Here is an 18,522-nt window from a genome sequence, read left to right as displayed (position 1 = left end):
CATATAGATTGTTTCATCAATGTCACCATTGAGAAACGCCGTCTTTACATCCATCTGATGAAGTTCTAAATCATAATGTGCTACAAGCGCCAATATAATCCTTAAAGAGTCTTTCGATGAAACTGGAGAGAAAGTCTCTTTATAATCAATGCCTTCTTTTTGTGTGAAACCTTTCGCAACAAGACGTGCCTTGTATTTTTCAACATTGCCTTTAGAATCCCGCTTAGTCTTAAATATCCATTTGCAACCAACGGGTTTCTTGTCTTTAGGCAACGGAACGATATCCCAAACGTCATTGTCATACATAGATTTCATCTCTTCATTCATGGCATTAATCCACATTTGAGAGTTAGAGCTTTCCACAACTTGTTTGATATTAACAGGATCATTTTCAAACATGCCAATGTCAAACTCATGTTCTTGAAGATATGCATAATCCTTTGATTGTGTAGATCTTTTCTCTCTAGTAGATCTCCTAATTGGCACAGGCTCTAGATTTTCTTGAGGTTCATTTACAACTTGATCTTCAACAGGAGGAAGAACATCATTACCAACTTCTGACTCTCCCACAGGCCCTAGGCCATCAACATTTGTCATGTCAATGTGAGGGTTTGGGTTGGGTTCAGGTCCATTTGTGTTCCCTATTCCATGTTGAGTTTCTAACTGAGTTGTTTGGGATGATGAAGTTTGCACATTGTCAAAAGATGTATTTCTAAACGCAATCGGAATTTGAACAAAACTAGGACTTTGGTCCATAGTCTCATTCGCATTCGTCTCTTCTTCTTCAAAAATACTATCTTTTGCCATATCTCCCCCCACAAACTCATTATCCTCAAAAAAATTTGCACTTCCTGACTCGAAAACTGTATGTTCTGTTGGATTATAGAATTTGAACCCCCTAGATCGTTCAGAATAGCCTATAAAGTAACAACTAATGGTTCTTTCGTCCAGTTTCTTTTTGCTTGGATTATAAGGCCTAGCTTCACATGGACATCCCCAAACTCTCAAATGATTCAAGCTAGGCTTGCGCCCAACCCATAACTCGTAAGGGGTCTTGTTAGCTGCTTTAGTAGGCACTCTATTAAGTATGTATGCTGCAGTCTTTAAGGCTTCTCCCCACAAATTCTCAGGTAGAGTTGTACGAGCAGTCATACTTCTCACCATGTCTTTAAGGGTGCGATTTCGTCGCTTAGCAACACCATTCATTGCAGGCGAACCTGGCAACGTATACTGAGGCACAATTCCGCATTCCTCTAAGTATTTTGCAAAGGGACCTTGACGCTGTTCTCCTAATCCATCATAACGACCGTAGTATTCACCACCACGATCAGAACGAATGGACTTTATACGTTTGTTAAGTTGTAACTCAACTTCCGTTTTGAACTTTATGAACACGTCTAATGCTTCCACCTTTTCTTTTATTAAGTAAATATGACCATATCTTGAATAATCATCTATGAATGTGATAAAGTAACGGTCACCATTTCTTGTAGCCTTTGGAAAAGGACCACAGATATCCGTATGAATTAATTCTAAGACATCATTACACCTTTTTGCATCATACTTACGTTTATTAGTTTGTTTTCCCTTTATACAATTTACACAATCACTTAAGTTCGTAAAATCTAAAGGTTGGAGAATATCATTAGACACAAGACGTTCTATCCTTTTCATAGAGATATGTCCTAATCGCTTGTGCCATAATGTTGCAGATTTCTCACAAGTTAATTTACGTTTTCTATTATCTATATGCAGTGCCTCTGAATGTGAAGTGTCTATATCTAGAAAATAAAGATTATCATAAGAAGACAGGATACCAGAAGCAAGAAGCTTAGAATCTTGACACAAACTGAAATTTCCATTACCAAATGAACATACATAACCATTTTTGTCCAAATAAGATATAGAAATTAGGTTCCTTCTGAAAGATGGAACCACTAAAGCATCAAAACTTAAATAAAATCCTGTCTTACATAATAATCTAAATTTTCCTATGCTTTCCACTTCTACTTTATTGCCATTTCCTACGTAAACGTAGCGCTCTGCCTCACTTGGCTTGCGATGGCTTAGGCAACCCTGCATCGACATACTGATGTTAGTCGTTGCACCTGAATCTATCCACCAAGTATATCTAGATACAGAACTTAAATTAACTTCAGAACAAACCAAAGCAAGAGACATACCTTTCTTTGCCAACCATGCATGATAGTTGGTGCAGAATTTCTTTGTATGTCCCGGCGCTTTGCAGAAAAAATAGTTCCTTTCTCCTGCTTTCGCAGAAGTATCTTCCTTCTTGCTTTTCTGCGCGGCATTGTTTGCAGCTACCTTGGTAGGTCCCTTTTCCTTGGTAGTAAACTTGCGCTTCTTGCCTTTACCCTTAGGATTAGATGTTACTACATGAGCACTTTCTCCCTTAGTCATTTTCTGTCTCTCTTCCTCCTGCACCAACCGAGCCTCAAACTCAGGTAATGTACACGTCTCTTTTTGACAATTATAAGTCATCTTGAATTGACTAAAGTTAGACGGGAGAGACAGAAAAATGAACTCAATGAGAACCTCATCAGAGATGTCATAATTATGCCCTTTCAAGGCACGTTGAAGTCTTGTCATCTCAATAACATGCTCTCTAACCCCTTCTTTTCCCTTGTATTTTATTGTTGCCAACTTCACAAAGAGTGTACTAACATCAGTCTTTTTACTCTTTGTGATTTTTTCTTCAAGGGCCTTAAGGTATTCAATAGCGCCTGTCTCTGTATCAGGTATGATGCCTCGAAAAGTCTCATGGATCGTTTGCTTCATCACCATTATGCACATGCGATCTGAATGCTCCCATCTAGCAATATCAGCGTTCTCTTGAGGAGTTACCTCACTCTCTTTATTAGGCTTGGGGCGATCAAATCTCAGTGCTGTGTCCAATTGCATGATCCCTAAGACTAATTTCAGCTTTTCCTCCCACTATTTGAAATTGTTCCCCATGAGGGGCTTAATCTGACTTAGACTTAACATTATGTTTGGATCTGAAAAATTCAAGAACAAGGAAATAATTTAGATACGATGCGTCACGATTTAATCATAATTCTAAAATCTATCTAAAGGCATGTGTAAAACTATTTGCTCAATTAAAACTTTAGCCAAAACACCATTCAGTAATGAAACACCTTTGGGTGCAATCATTACCTTCAGGCAACCCTTATGCACCAAACAACTTAGCAGGCGCCAACCCTCCTTTGGGAAAGCTAACACCCACGTCCATTGCCAGCACGTTACTTCAACTTGTTATGAGTCATCCTTGCAATCGTCTTACAGAGAGCGGTTCGTTTGCGAACATCAATGCTTGACTCATGCGAAAACAACACATGTATACCAAACACCGTCTTTAGTTAGATTCCAAAATTATGTCTAAAACCTAATCTAGGACGTACCTATAGAATCCACTCGTCCTATATAGAATACAGTATCTCATAACTCTTTTAAATTTAATATGTCAACTATATTCATCAAAATAATTATTAGGTTTTAGTAAAACTTTAGCAGTTTCTACAATGATTACCTTTTAGAAATGCTTCAATAATTTATTTAGAGAATACTAAATTTTATGGTTGCCATGATTAGCATCATTGTGATAAAATCCGAATTTAGTATTATATCAATAATTAACGTTAATACAAATTTTATGCCATAATTAACATTATTGTGATAAAATCCGAATTTGGTATTATATCAGTAATTAACGTTAATACAAATTTTTTATGCCATAATTAGCATTATTGCGATCAATTTAGAATTCAGTATTATACCCTTTAATTGGTGTTAATACCAATTTTAAATAATATCTAAATCCTAATAATTAGCCTTTGTTTTCAGTAATTGAAAAATGCGTAGTCAAACTATCAGACTATTCCAGTGGATTGAAAAATAGATAACAATATGTTGACAATTTTCCATTAGAAAAGCGGACTGTGGGCATGTGATTGATGAAATCTCAGCCATAGGGAGGAAAGTTGGTTTTCACTATTATTGGAATATAGTTATTGTTACCCACATCCACAATCGAAACTCCAAAAAACAAATAGAGCAGACAAAAAAAAAAAAAAATCGAATCTGCAATATTCTTTTTTACTTCATAGAACAAATAACATGGAGGAAAAAAAAACCGGAAAGGAGACTGCGACGTCAACATTTTTTTTGTGTAGGAAAGAGACTCGATGGGCACCAATATAGATATGGGTTTGTGAGCTTATTAATTTATGCATGTCAAATCGTTGATTTGTCTCCATAACTGTTAAACTGGCATATCACCCACTCGAGTGAATGACCACGAGTTGGTGGGGTCCTTCAACATGTCTTTATAACGTAGACTGAATGGATGAGCACCAAATCCAATAGAGATGTAGGTCTACGAGCTTATTAATTTGTGCTTTCCAGGTATTAATAGGGTTTTCCGAAAATATTAGCCCGTCAAAAATACGTGTTGGACATTACAAGAGGCATCACCACAATTAAAAACTTCAACCGTAAGATACAGGTAAAATACATTGTGACGGGAAAAATGTCCATCAAAGTCCAACCCTGAGACCGATTATTGGTAGTTGGACAAAGCGCCATATAATTACTTATTACAGTACTTTATGTTCATTAACTAAAAAATAGAGAAATTTAAACCTGATTCTGTCTCATTGAAATAAAAAAATACGATTAAGCAAGTCCGTCCGCCAGTAATTGAAACAGTACGTCCGTAAGTGCCTAATAACATGAAGTTACAGTTGGCCCTGATCTTTGGCAGCTCAAACTCAAAACGAAATTTAAAAAACAGTTAATCTTCAAAAAAAAAAATCAGTTAATCTTCAAAAAACAAGCACGGATTCTTACATAAGGGTGCTCTGATACCAATTGAAAGATTTACTTTGAGGGTTTTCCTAATTACTTTAAACCCCAACCAAGATCTACTCCTTTGTAAGAAATTAAAGTTAATGCACAGCGGAACTTACTTTCCATCTTCAAAGGCTCCTGGTCTTGACTTGAGTTATTGGCTCTTGAATCCTTCCAAGAACTTGCAATCCTTTTCTCTGGCTATCCTAAATGACAGAGTATCCAGTCTTCAATGGAGCAGACTATCTTTCTGAGATGATTGCAAGCCTTGGAGACTCAGCCCTTTTATAGCAGTGCAAAACCCCAATCCTAGGGCAGCTGAAATTTAGCTGAAACAAGTCTGTCAAGAAATCTGAAATTTCAGATTTTGAAATCAATCAATCAATCAATCAATCAATCAGAATAGATTTATTTAGCTCAAATTTATTACTGCTATTATTTTAATCAATTATAATCGGTCCATTAACAATTATAATTGATTAACATTATTCTATATGTATTTGTATCCAAATCCTTATTTAAATACGTATAATGCCATGACTTGATTAATCACATTATTTGGCATATTTTAATCATTATATAAATGTAATCTTGCTGACAGTATTTGACATCATAATCACAATGCACGTATGTCCAACTTAATTATTGTAATCAGACGTCTCTAAATCCAACAATAATCAAAAGGAGTCCCTCGATAATCAAAACCCTAACATTCCTTGGTCATTGATCGTATCAGTGGAGAAAGAAGACACGATGGTAGTATGTTAAATCACAAATGATTAATATTTCTAGGATAGTGTTTATCCCTACATACATGTGGACTAGTCACCCTGGTAAAAGTCTCATTAATATCATCTTCTCCATGCATGGATTGCCTTAATCAATTACCGCTACTCCTCCATGGTGTTATTAGTTCCCTAGGAATGATAGGGGCATGCCACAAAAGTTCGAAGTGCGGACTTTCATGGCCGTGTTGTTCTAGCAGAAGTAGGTGTGAATGAAAGGGATGGAAATCATGATCGATCCCCACTGAGAGGGTGAGAAAGGTCGAACCATTTTGAAAACATGAAATTGTAAGAGGATATCATGTGAAGGAATTCCTCTTTTTAAAAGAAGTTATTTTACTTATGTAATACATTGGTGAAATTCCATTGTTTTGTTTAAAATTGATAAAATTGATGTTGAACCACACTTGTTGGTTCCAAATGTGTCGGCCAAAAAAAATTTCCTATGTGATTTCTACAGAAATACTTTTCTTAATCTATTATGAATCACATAAGCTTGAATACAAAAATTGATGTTGTAGAACGCAGTGCCAACAAGGAGATTTTGACTAATGTGTTTTGTTTTTTTTGTCAGCACTAGCATGGCGTGTTGGTGTTAATGTTGACTGGTTGAAAGCTGACATTTTGAGGAAGGAAGTGGTGTGTGTTAGGCTTCGTGTTGACCATCCATTAGTACAATTAATGCATTCTCAATAGAGAGGAACTTGAAGGTATGGTAGCCATTTCATGAGAAGGTCTCAAGTCTGGAGGGATGATCTTGAGCGTAGCTCCTTCGTGGCCAATCCACCATGATCATTCACGCATAGAAGAGCGAAGGTAGTATGCGGACTGTGCTGCTCATATTTATTTTGTAACCATTAATGTGTGAAACACACAAGCATGTAGAACTTGGTTGATATGTATGGTCGGTTTGTTGCAATGATTATTTGCAATTGCTTTGATTACAATGATATTATCTTCATATGTTTTCTGCATAATTATTGTTAAGCTAAGTTTAAATGACGTGTCGACGTTTTGTACCAATTTCCTTTGAATCACGAGATGGGGAATCAAGAGAAGTCAACTATATGTAGAGTAGACGATCAAATATGGGTTGGCCTTTGCATCTCCTTTCAGAATTAATAAGCGAGATATCTTGGCAATGAACTATCAACGCCAAATGCTCGAAAGGGCATGTAATTTTAAGAAAGGTAAAATTGGCATAGTTGTGGTGAACACTATTATAAATGGTCAACATGATTTACAAAAAAAATTGAAACCTACAGACATCTGGCGAATTGGGATAAAATGTGTATAATCAAATTACATAGCCCTGTAGGGCTTATCATATGCTCCCAATGAACTGCATCATGTGGTTGCATGCATGAAGAACTCATATTTTCACTATTACCATAATTTAAAATTGGATTAACAGTCGAGATTGATAAATGAATAAGGTTGGATTTAATCCTTACACCTATATTAATTATGTCAAGTATATGGATAGTTATAGTAGCAACAACAGGAGAGGTAACTCGAAGGGCTACCCTGGAACTAATAACTCTGTAATGTGGAACTATGTATGGTGGAGTGAAGAGTAATAAAAAAATACAACCAATGATTAACATGTTTATTAATGTTAATAAGTTGAATGGTTGACTATTAATTAGTTACTTTTTATTGTGTCTACTTATCGAGTGGTGTGAAGATTAATAGTCTACTTATTATACGTTGTGAAATTTTTTCAAAACTTAAAGTTATTAGTGAATGCTCTAGTGAGGGCACAAAGACTTTATACCATAATTTAAACTTGGTACTTTCATAGTTTTAAATGAACGGAAGAAATAAACAATTTTGTAATAATTGTAACGTATGGTTAGTGCATCGAAATAGGATCTAATCCACAATGCTAATGATAGGTAGTACATCTGTAGGAATAATATATGTATATATATATATATATGTATATATATATATATATATATATATATATATATATATATGTATATATATGTATATATATATATATATATATATCGTTGATAAATGAGAAGGTTCAAATATTAGATGACTCCACATAAGAGGAGTAAATCATATAACCAACTTAGGAAGAATAATGGATATATTATGTAATGAAAGTTATGAAGAAATAGGGGGTGAATAAGTGATTGGATTAAAAATTTGATGAAATTTAATAATATGGTCATCATATCATTCTACTCATATTAAAATCAAATTATGAGGACATAACTTAATAAAATACAAACTAATGCCGGTAAAGATAGTTTGGTCATAACTTAATGGAATAAAGTTTATACGTATAGAAATGTGAAGGGCAGAAATGTTGAACCTTTATGAGATAAAATGTTAAGTGTTTTCTTTAGATAGATCATGGACAACATCAAAAATAAAATAATATTAGTGGAACTATATAAATCAGAAGGTAAGAAGTCCATGACATGCTATCAACATTAACAAAAGTTGATGGTTAATTAAGTGGGTATAATCCTAGAATAAATTCTAAAGGTCTTGTCTAAGGATATCTGTTCATAAAGGTTCCCATGAAAAAATCGTTAAGCTCATGAAGGACATGTCATTGTATGAGAATATGTCTTTGTAAAAAAAAGGAAATTGTCTTTTAACTTAATATTTGATTGGTGCATCTATATGTAATGATGCAATCCATTTTGAAATGTAATTTTTTCATTGGGGAAAATGCTATTGAAGGGAACTTAACCTTACCAGGTTATTATATTTAGTAACATATGCATATTTCGTTGGACATGCATAGTTTGGGCCTACAAGTGCCTTTGAGTAAAACAATGTCTAAAAAATTGTAACTAATATAAATAAGAAGGACAAATTATATGTTCAAACCTAGATTGAACCAAGGTCAGAGTTGTGAAGAATATGCACACATGCAATACAACTTATTGTATGCATGAAGACATCGTACATTAATAATTGTATGACCTTCATAAGTAGGTCAATGGGACTGTCACCCAAAAGTACCAATAAATAATGGAAGCGTAAAAGCAGTTCCTAAGGCTCACGATTAATATTAGTAAGACAATATTAAATACAAGTTCAAGGCCACATTCTTGAGTTACTCAAACTCCAATGTGTCAAATCAAATCATGCAACCACAAACTTCACAATCTTGATGTGCATACCCATCCAGGTATGGATGGAGTTCTGTTGATATCTTACAATAGGAATATTTCCAATCTGAAGCAAGAAAAAGATGTTTTTAGTAGAAGGATTGTAGACCTTGCAAAGGTACTTCATATGGGAAGTGATAAGATTAAAATGATCTGTGTGTATATATAAACTTTATATGACAAACAAATTGGATATGGTGGTGCTGATGCATTTGAATTAAAAATAGAGAAATTCAAATGCAGTGTAAGGACTAGTAAGAAGTACACTATATTCAGAACATGATTGATACGAATTAATAAACCAATCTTTAGTAAAATAGAAGGTTCACATTAATACAACTTATGATAATAAAATAATAGTAAGTTGTTAGTAAAATAATGCATGCATCAAGTAAAATGGAACATATAAAATGTGCTAGACAACAACTAAGTGGCACTAGTAATCCAGATTGTTGTGCACAATGATATTGAGTATCAACATACTAAGGACCTAGGTTCACACCCTGGAACACGTAGCACCTAAAAAATTAATAATTATGAAATTGAGAATATTATCACCTTCATTTATAACTCAAATATGAGAAATATATGTATTTTCATACTCATGGTTCAATTGATTTTTGACATACACTGAATTATTCATGGCCAACAAGGTGTTGGAAGAAATGTAAAAAGAGCAACAGTAAAGCATATGACATGATTAGTTTATATGTGGAGTAATTTAAGTACCAAACAATTATGTTCTTGGCTAAAGACAAAGTTAAGGTTGTTATTAGACTTCTAATATCTATGATAGACTAACCATCATAGTCAATAGTTTTCTTTATGATTAAGCGGAAGTCATATTTTGTTGTTGTTAAAACCTTGTCTACGGGACAAATTCAATCTTAAAACTCAAAGTTATTGGTCTTATAAAGTTTTTTTGTGCATCTATGTTATCATTTACTGAAAATTTCCTACAACCACAAGATACATGAAAAAGTAAAAGCACTTGAATACTTTGACATAAAAAAAAAATCAATTATACTCTAGTTTTAGAAGTCCAACAGGGTCATGAATTCCTTGTTCCCAAATGGACAAACCAAAAACAGTTTGATCAGACTTGCCTAAAGGTATTATGAATAATTGAAGAAATTTTTGGCATAATACTAACATGGTTGCAAACATGCAGATGAGGTATATGTCGTGTAGTTGATGTTATGGACATTGTTATGGTATACAAGTTGTAGCGATGGTACTGTGAACAAACTGTACATATGGTACTGGTATGGATGCATGTGTTGCATGATGACATATGGTGTGTATAGTTGTGTGTAATGCACATCATGTGCAGGTGCGCATGGTAGAAGAGAAGACACTAGGTGATTTCCTAGTAAGGCAACTGATCTAGAGTGTGTACAGAGGCAAGATAAAAGTGGAAACTAAGAATTGGTATTGGAAACTAAGGATAAGTATCTGTATTTTGCTTTCGTCTTAGTATACATATGACATATTGTTCTACTTTATGTTGGTTATATATGGAGTATGTTTTTTATGGTTATGTTAAGCTAAATGGATATGATATTTTATATGTGATTAGTGAAAAGTGCTCGTTTGACTTGTTGTGACTAATGCAAGGAAATTGCAAGAAGCAAGTGTTTGGCAAGAACACAAAGGCATTGGAATAATGCAGGGGAAGAACAGGCATTTCTTAAAATACAATGAACATGAGGAATCATATTTAAATGAAGGGCAACATAACCCATAGTTACTCAAATAGTAGTACTGAATATCAAGTTATGATATTAACTATAGTAAACAAAGTTGAGTTTCTGCATCTAAAATCTCTCACAAAATGGATTGAAAAAAATGTTACAGGTAGTGATGGAAGGAGATGTGCTGGTAGAACTCCTTTGTAACCGATATATATCAGAAGATTTGCATTAGATGAAAAGGCTATGGGAGCATGTAAATTCAGAAACAGCTACCTGTGAATGACGAAATAATATTGTAAGATGCAATAATACACTGAGGATGGTGAAAATTTAAGGGGGGGAGTATGTAACACCCCTCCATTGTATGTAAAACTCTGCTAACCTAAGCTAAGCTAGGTCTGATATGTAACAAGAAAAGTCGATACATTATTATTAAATAAATAAAATAAGTTAATTACTTGAAAAAGCGATACACCAAGAAATGAGATTCTTGCCAAATCCCATTGGTTATTGGGAAGGGATAATTATTTCATGATAAGGCTTATAGATCCAATTCTAGATAAGTTTGATGGAATGGAGATAAATATCCATTAATTTACTTAGCTGAAGAAAGATGTTAATTTTAAGAAAAACATAAAAGCCTTGCATGAGAGAAAGGCGAGGTTTTATGAGGAAAACCCTCACGAGAGAGAAAGGCGAGTTTTTCTGAGAAAAGCCTAGGAAAATGGATAAAAAGATCCATAAAAGTGAGACACTGCTAATGGAAACCATATCATGAAAGAGGGTATTAAATACCCATTGAAGAGATCAACAAGAGGCAATTAATTACTAGTAAGAACTCTCGGCTCAAGGGTGACTTGGTGAAATCTAGTTCTAGGTTGGGTGGTGATGCTCACTTCTCAAAGTGACATTCTTTCCAATTGCTCTTGTCTAAACCAATTGCATGGGATGTATTGTATGTTTACTCCTTACTTTTTATGTTGTTGAATCGCTCAAGTCATATGTATAGTTGTATGTGTTATTTCTATTATGAGGATGATTGAGTCCTTATGCATGTGACCCCTATTACATCCCAGCATAGATTTAGTGATGGGGGCAAGTAGGTATTTATTATTATTTGGGTCAAGAAGCTATCTGGAACATGCTACTAATGGTAGAATTTGCATGTGACCTCTATGCATAAGTATAATTTCCTGTACTAACTTTATTTATGAGATGATTATATATGGATGCATGGGATAACTGTTGAATCTAAATTTAATCATAAAAAAGTTAGTGAAGGAACATAGTACATCTCTAAACCTCGATGATATCTCTGTTTTTATGGTGGTGAATATTTATGCATGATACAACGATGTATGCAGATTAATTATGTTTTAAGGCTTGAAATTGTATAGCCTATGGTTAAGGTTATCTATGCTATGCATTATGCTTCATGGGAATTGCATTCACTAAGTCTTGTTTAACTATTTATTCATATTCCATAAGGTATATGACAGTAATACTTTCGAAAATGTCTATAGGACTATGATCATGATTCATGGCCATGTTATCCATAGTAGATTCATAATAATGTTCCATTAATGCTTGTGTTGAGTTATCAAAGAATCTTATTAGTTGCATGCTATGATTGATTTTTTCTCCAAGTTGTAATTTATGCTTAAGGTTGGATTTGGAATGTAACTCCATTAATTGAGTCTAAAAGTCCATATCTTGGATCCAGTAGAGCAGGGAAGGAATTTGTAGTATTGTGCCCAGGGGGTATGTGACAAGTGGATTATGATCTAAAACTACTTTTCATTAGCTATTTGATTGTCTTCTTCATATGTGAGAAAACATGTGAATAACCCAAAACCCAAAAGCATTTGGCATGAGTGAAAGTTCGCCCCTTTAAAGACTATTAGCAAAGTATTTTAGATGGTCAAGTTTTGTCAACATGCACATGATGATGATGCACATGTTTTCTCAAATATTAAAATAGGTGTGCTACAGTAATGTGTGCAACTATTTCCATCTATTTTAGCTATATTTAAACTAAGTGACAGGGACTAGCTACCATGTAGCCCTTGTTTCTATTTCATGGTAAAAATCCACTTTTAATAAAGCATTGTAATACCATCATAGACATTAAAAGTATGAGTGTCAAATATTTAATTTGAACCTCCAAAATTAATTAACTATTGCTCTTTGGAGATAATGTGGTGCGATGCATGATGACTAATGCAATATAGGAAAAAAAATTAGTGCATTTTCGATGGGGAAATTTATATAGGAACATTCCGTGTTTAATCCATCATATGACATGTTAGAAACATGTAGTCATTATCGTCGCAGCGAGATTGGACTGGTGATTTTGGAAAATATTAATCACCATGAACTAAGCTAATGATTGGCTCAGTGCTTTTTCATCTTGTTTGTTGGATAAGAATAAAGTGATATTCAATGGACAAGATGAAAAGGACAGAGCCTGTCATTAGCTTAGTGCATGGTGCTTAATATTTGTCAATGATTTGTATTCTTTAAGATTTAGAGATGTGACGGCTCATGATAAAAATAAAAAAGGGACGAAGATTTTAAACGAAACATAATTTGGATAAAATGGATCGGTCTGTGTTGAATCCCTAACATGATATGACGTTAAAATTCATAAGTGCGGCAACGTCAGGGGCAACCGTCTTGGTGGTGATCAATGCAAGCATGATGGAATTTGATTGGGGGGGGGGGAATTGTTCGCTAGGGGCGACCGTCTTGGTGGTGATCACTACGACCATGATGGAATTTGATGAGGGGAAATTGTTCATTATAGGGTGATTTGTTCAATTTGTTTGTCAAATATGATTACAAATTTGTGACTGTTATTATAGATTTATGTAGAGTTGAATTTTTTTTATTTAAACTAGTGTAGTTATATCAAATAAATGATTGGTAAATATGAATAAATATCAATCCATGATGAGCATAAAACAATAAAAAAAATGAAGATTTTAGTCAATTCCACAAGACAAAATCTTGATATTCTAAAAGTGGACCAGTTTGTGTTGAATGCTTGATGTGAGATGACATTAAAAGTCATGAGTCTAGTAGCATTAGTTGCAATCATCTTGGTGGTGATCATAGCCATGATAGAATTTGACGGGGAAAATTGTTCGTTGGGTGATTTTTTCAATTTGTTTGTAAAATGTTTTCATAAATTTGTGTCTCGTCATTACATATTTGTGAAAGAATTGAATTCTTTTCATTTACATTACTGTAGTTATATAAAATAAATGATTGATATATGTGAATAGGAATCAATTCATGATAAACATCAAAAGCACTATGCAAGATACATCTCACATTGCCTTAGTATTATTAAAAAATTAATATATGAGTTTAAATAATATTCTTACTTTCACTTCCACAATATATGAGTTTAAATAATATTCTTACTTTCACTTTCACCTCTTCACAGAAATTATTAACTTGTATATGACTTTGTTACAATACTGTGGACTCATATCATAGTTTATCAAAATCACCTGCCCAATTATATAACACATGTATAGTAACTTAGGAATGAATCTTAATCATTGATTTATTATACTATTATGAATATTTCAACATATTTCAAAAATGTTAAATTGTAGCAACTATAAATATTTCAACATATTCCATAAAATAATTAAAGCATACATAAATGAATTAAATAATATAATCAATAATATTTCAACATTAAAATATATATTTTATTATACTACTATAAATATTTAATATATTTCAAAAATGTTAAAATGTAACCATTATGAATATTTTAACGTATTCCATAAAAATTAAATTATATAATCAATAATAATTTAAAAATGTTAAAACATAACCATTATGAATATTTCAACGTATTCCATAAAAATTAAATTATATAATCAATAATAATTGAACATTGAATTATACAGTCTATCATGAGTATTCCAATATATTTCATTAACGCTAAATCTCCACCGTCAATTAAATTAAAATTCTCAAATTATTCAAATTTGATTGGCTGTTTCATTTTCAAAATCCAATTCTCCGCTACTCTTTGTCACCGCATGAACCTGCAATCTGATTGTGTGCCATACACGTTTCATTATCCAGTGGCATGGGTTATATTCTACACCAGGGCGTGGCGTGGGTTACAAAGAAAGATAAGGATCAACCACTCTTCAACCATGGTTCGGGTTTATGGAGAGTTAGTAAACAGGTTTTTTAGTGTGATTTTTTGGATTTTTGATGTAGAATTTAGTGGAAAAAATTGAAGTGAAATTTTGATTTGTATTATTTAAACTGGTTTTTTGATTATATATGGATTTAGCACCCTAAAAAACCCCTAAAACATTCAGATTGTACAGAGATTACTCATCAAACTTATGATTTCAATAAATTCTTGCCAGAAAAATTAACCAAAAAAACTCATCCAAAAAACATCTAAAATATTCCACAAAATTAACCAAAAAAACTCATCCAAAAAACATCCAAAATATTCCACTAAAAACAGCCAGAAAAACCTATATATAGACCACCTCTAAACATCCTCACCTCACCTCAAGTGTTCTATCTCTGCATTGAAATTACTTCGTTGGATAGGAGTCGTCTTTAAGTTGTTGTGTGGCCATTACAGTGGTGGGGAGAAATAGTATCGTAGTTACAGTAGCATTATTGGTCGTTAATGTTTATCTGCAAGGTACGCTGACGATGCTGCTCTCTCTAGCTTAATTATTTGTTCCACCCGAAGGAGATTAATTTAAACATTAGTAGAAGCTTAATTATTTGTGCTGACTTCGGTTGGCAGAAATGCATTGTGCATTATGAGGATATTTTAGTATTCAGAGGATAAGACTGAGTTTAAATAATTGAGTTCGTTCTTTCTGTCTATCATATTCCAAATTATAACTATATATATATACATTTATGTATTTTATTTTGAAATGCACTCTATGATTGAGCCACGTGGTAGCATGGCACCCTCTAATTGGGCCCTTGGGCATGCTTCCGTTCGACCATGCCATGCACCTAGTCATCACCACATTAACTTATGCTTGCCACATTAGCGCTAACTCACTGTCATGTGTAAAAAACATTCTATGTCATATCATTTTGCATCTACCGCATCACTCTATTTGTACTTCCACATGTGACGTCTATATGTTGCCACATTTCCTAACAAGTTTGACTTTTTACCTATTGGTCAAAATCTTCAAACTACTATAACTTTCTCATATGAATTACATTCAATGCAATTGAAGTTCCATATCTTCAAACTACTATAACTTTCTCATATGAATTACATTCAATGCAATTCAAGTTCCATTAGAATCATCTCGGCGAGCTCTTTGACATGGAATTATTTCCATCATATTTTGAGAGCTTTTAATTCTAAGCCTTTTTGGATCCTCCCACATGAATTAAGGACCAATATAAATTCAAGTTAACTCTGGATCTACTCAGCATCAAGAGGGATCAAATCTCAAGATGAAAATTTCTTTTTGTGTGCAAAACTTGATCAAAGGTTTACACCTCAAAAGATTTGATTCCTCTCAGTGCTTGGTAGATCCTTAGTTAAGATGGATCTATGCTATTTCTTAATAATATTATTTATATTATATAAATTTCACATATTTATATATAAAAGTATTCTCATTTTTAAATTTATTGAGACCTTAATTTAATCTCTAATATGCACTAAATACTCACATTGTATCCATTGGGTTTGTTTTCTATGTGAATAATTACTCAGTTTAGGATGCCTTTTCATTTCTTAGTATAGGGGAGAATACTGATTCAAGCCTTGGCTTGTCTCCTTGAGATCCATATGATATTTGTCTTTAGGAATTGCTTTGGCAAGTGTTTGTGCTAATTCTTCATTTGATGATGTATCTTCCTCTTACTACAAAATTTGCAATCTTTCTTTATCTTTTAATAAGCTCTTCTATAAACCTTCTTAACGTATAGCTATTATCTTTTAATTTTTGTTGCAATCAATTTATTTGGTGTTGTCTTTGCTTCCTTTGGTGGTTGTGTTAATTTTTGTGTTGTGGGCTCTTCCCTTTAGAGGAATATTTGGAGTGAGTCATTGGTAAGTGAGTCATTCATATTTATCAATGTAATGATGAATAAGTGAATGAAGTAAAAAAATCAAGTGAGTAATGAGATGGATAAATGTAATTTGACCTTATCTTCTACTATTAGTTAATATTCCTCTAAATATTAACTAGACTTCTAGAAGAATAAGTGAGTCATTGGTAAGGATATGGTGAGCATTCCTTAGCTCACTGTAATAATAGAAAATTTATTAAGATCTGAAACATGGCAATCTTAGAATAAGGTCTCCCTCTAGTAGTTAAATTCCTTTTCCTTTCTAGCTCACTGAAAGATGCTCATGTTTAGTGAGATTGTATGTGGTCCTTGAAAGGAGAATTTCATATCTTAGATTATATAGTAATCCCAAATGATGTCATAATAATTTATCTTGAAAGCTTCTCCATTCTCACCTCCATTATGATTATCAATACCAGGTAATGTGCTTCATATCGACCCAAAATAAAATATACACACACATATATGAATGTGAGGCCACACAGTGGTAAATCACCACCTTAGAAATAAAATAGAATCAATGAAAAATAAGAAACACTATCGTTGTTAGCCTCTCTTTGAAATTATATGAAATATGCTCAACCATGTTCCCCAAAGCAAATAAAAAATACAGTCCTAGCCATAGAAGAATTTCTTTTGATTATGAAATAAAGCCAATTCTACCCATGTCTTGAGGACTGAGAGAGCTAGGTGTGAAAGCTATTCATAATTTGAAACATCACTTTTTCAAGATCAATCACTTGTTTAAGAACACTATAAGGCCTTTAATAAGGTTTCCGAGGGAGTAACAAAAGGATGCTTTCAAACCTACATGGAATTAGGTGTAAATACCAAAAATCCAAGATACATAATAAAGATGACATTTCCATCCTTTAGCAAGGTTAAGAGTCTAGGACAGTCATCTTGCATAGATGTTCAAAGGGGTAATATATTATAGAGTATATTTTCACATCTTATCTCTAAATGTTTTGTGAAAATTAAGACCCACTTAGTCTTATTATAAAACTTATAATTTTAACTGTGAAGTCTGAAAATAAACCCAGTATCCTAACTTCCAATGGTGACTTCAAAAATACTCTTCAATGATCGAGTTTATTCAGCCATGATATAAAAATCATTATCAAAGAATAATACACAACTAGTAACATCATAATAAACAATAGACAAGATACATACACAAGTGAAAAGCATAAAATTACAAACCATTGCATAGACTTATCTTGATCCATGTGGATATTGGTGGCCACCCACCTATTCCACCTCAACCTCTAGTCGATTTCATCTGTATCCTTGTTTATTTCAACATTTACTATTTTTCATAGTTTTTTGGGTCCTAAACTTCTAGAGCACTTTTGACCCCCTAGATGACATTTTTTTGAGGTCCGCTACTTTGACACAAATCATGTAGTACTCAAAGAGAGCTTTCCAACAAGGTATCATACATGCCAAATAGAGATATTATGATCAAGTTACGACCTCGAGAAGTTGGTTTCCCAACTAACCCCAACGGGGCCCACAAACTCTTAGCGTTATATCTCCTGGGATTATGATTTTGGTTGTTTAGGATTTTATCTTGTTGTTCAATAATAAATAGGCCCTTGAGTTTCATTATAACATAATTGAAATGCATGTAGCCACCACATCTCTTCTCAGAGATAAGCTACCATCGCCCGAGCTAGTTTATTTCCATTCTATTTGTAACCATATTTCAGTATTATCATATTAATGAAATGAAGTTTTATTTCTATTTCATCTCTTTATTTATGCTTATGTTTATAATTTGTTGCGTTCCTATTTAAGTTTGAATCAGTGGTATTAGAGCGTTCTACTCTTTCTCTATTTTTCTTTGAATGTCTCCAATGAGGTCAAGGTATAAGAAGTTACGGCCCGATCTAGATGAACCTCTGCAAGACCAGCCTCACAAAC

Source organism: Pinus tabuliformis, chromosome J, assembly GCF_031772625.1.
Source record: "Pinus tabuliformis cultivar Carrire ecotype Pingquan chromosome J, CPIR1, whole genome shotgun sequence".
NCBI lineage: Eukaryota > Viridiplantae > Streptophyta > Pinopsida > Pinales > Pinaceae > Pinus > Pinus tabuliformis.
Note: the sequence above shows the minus strand (reverse complement) of the source record.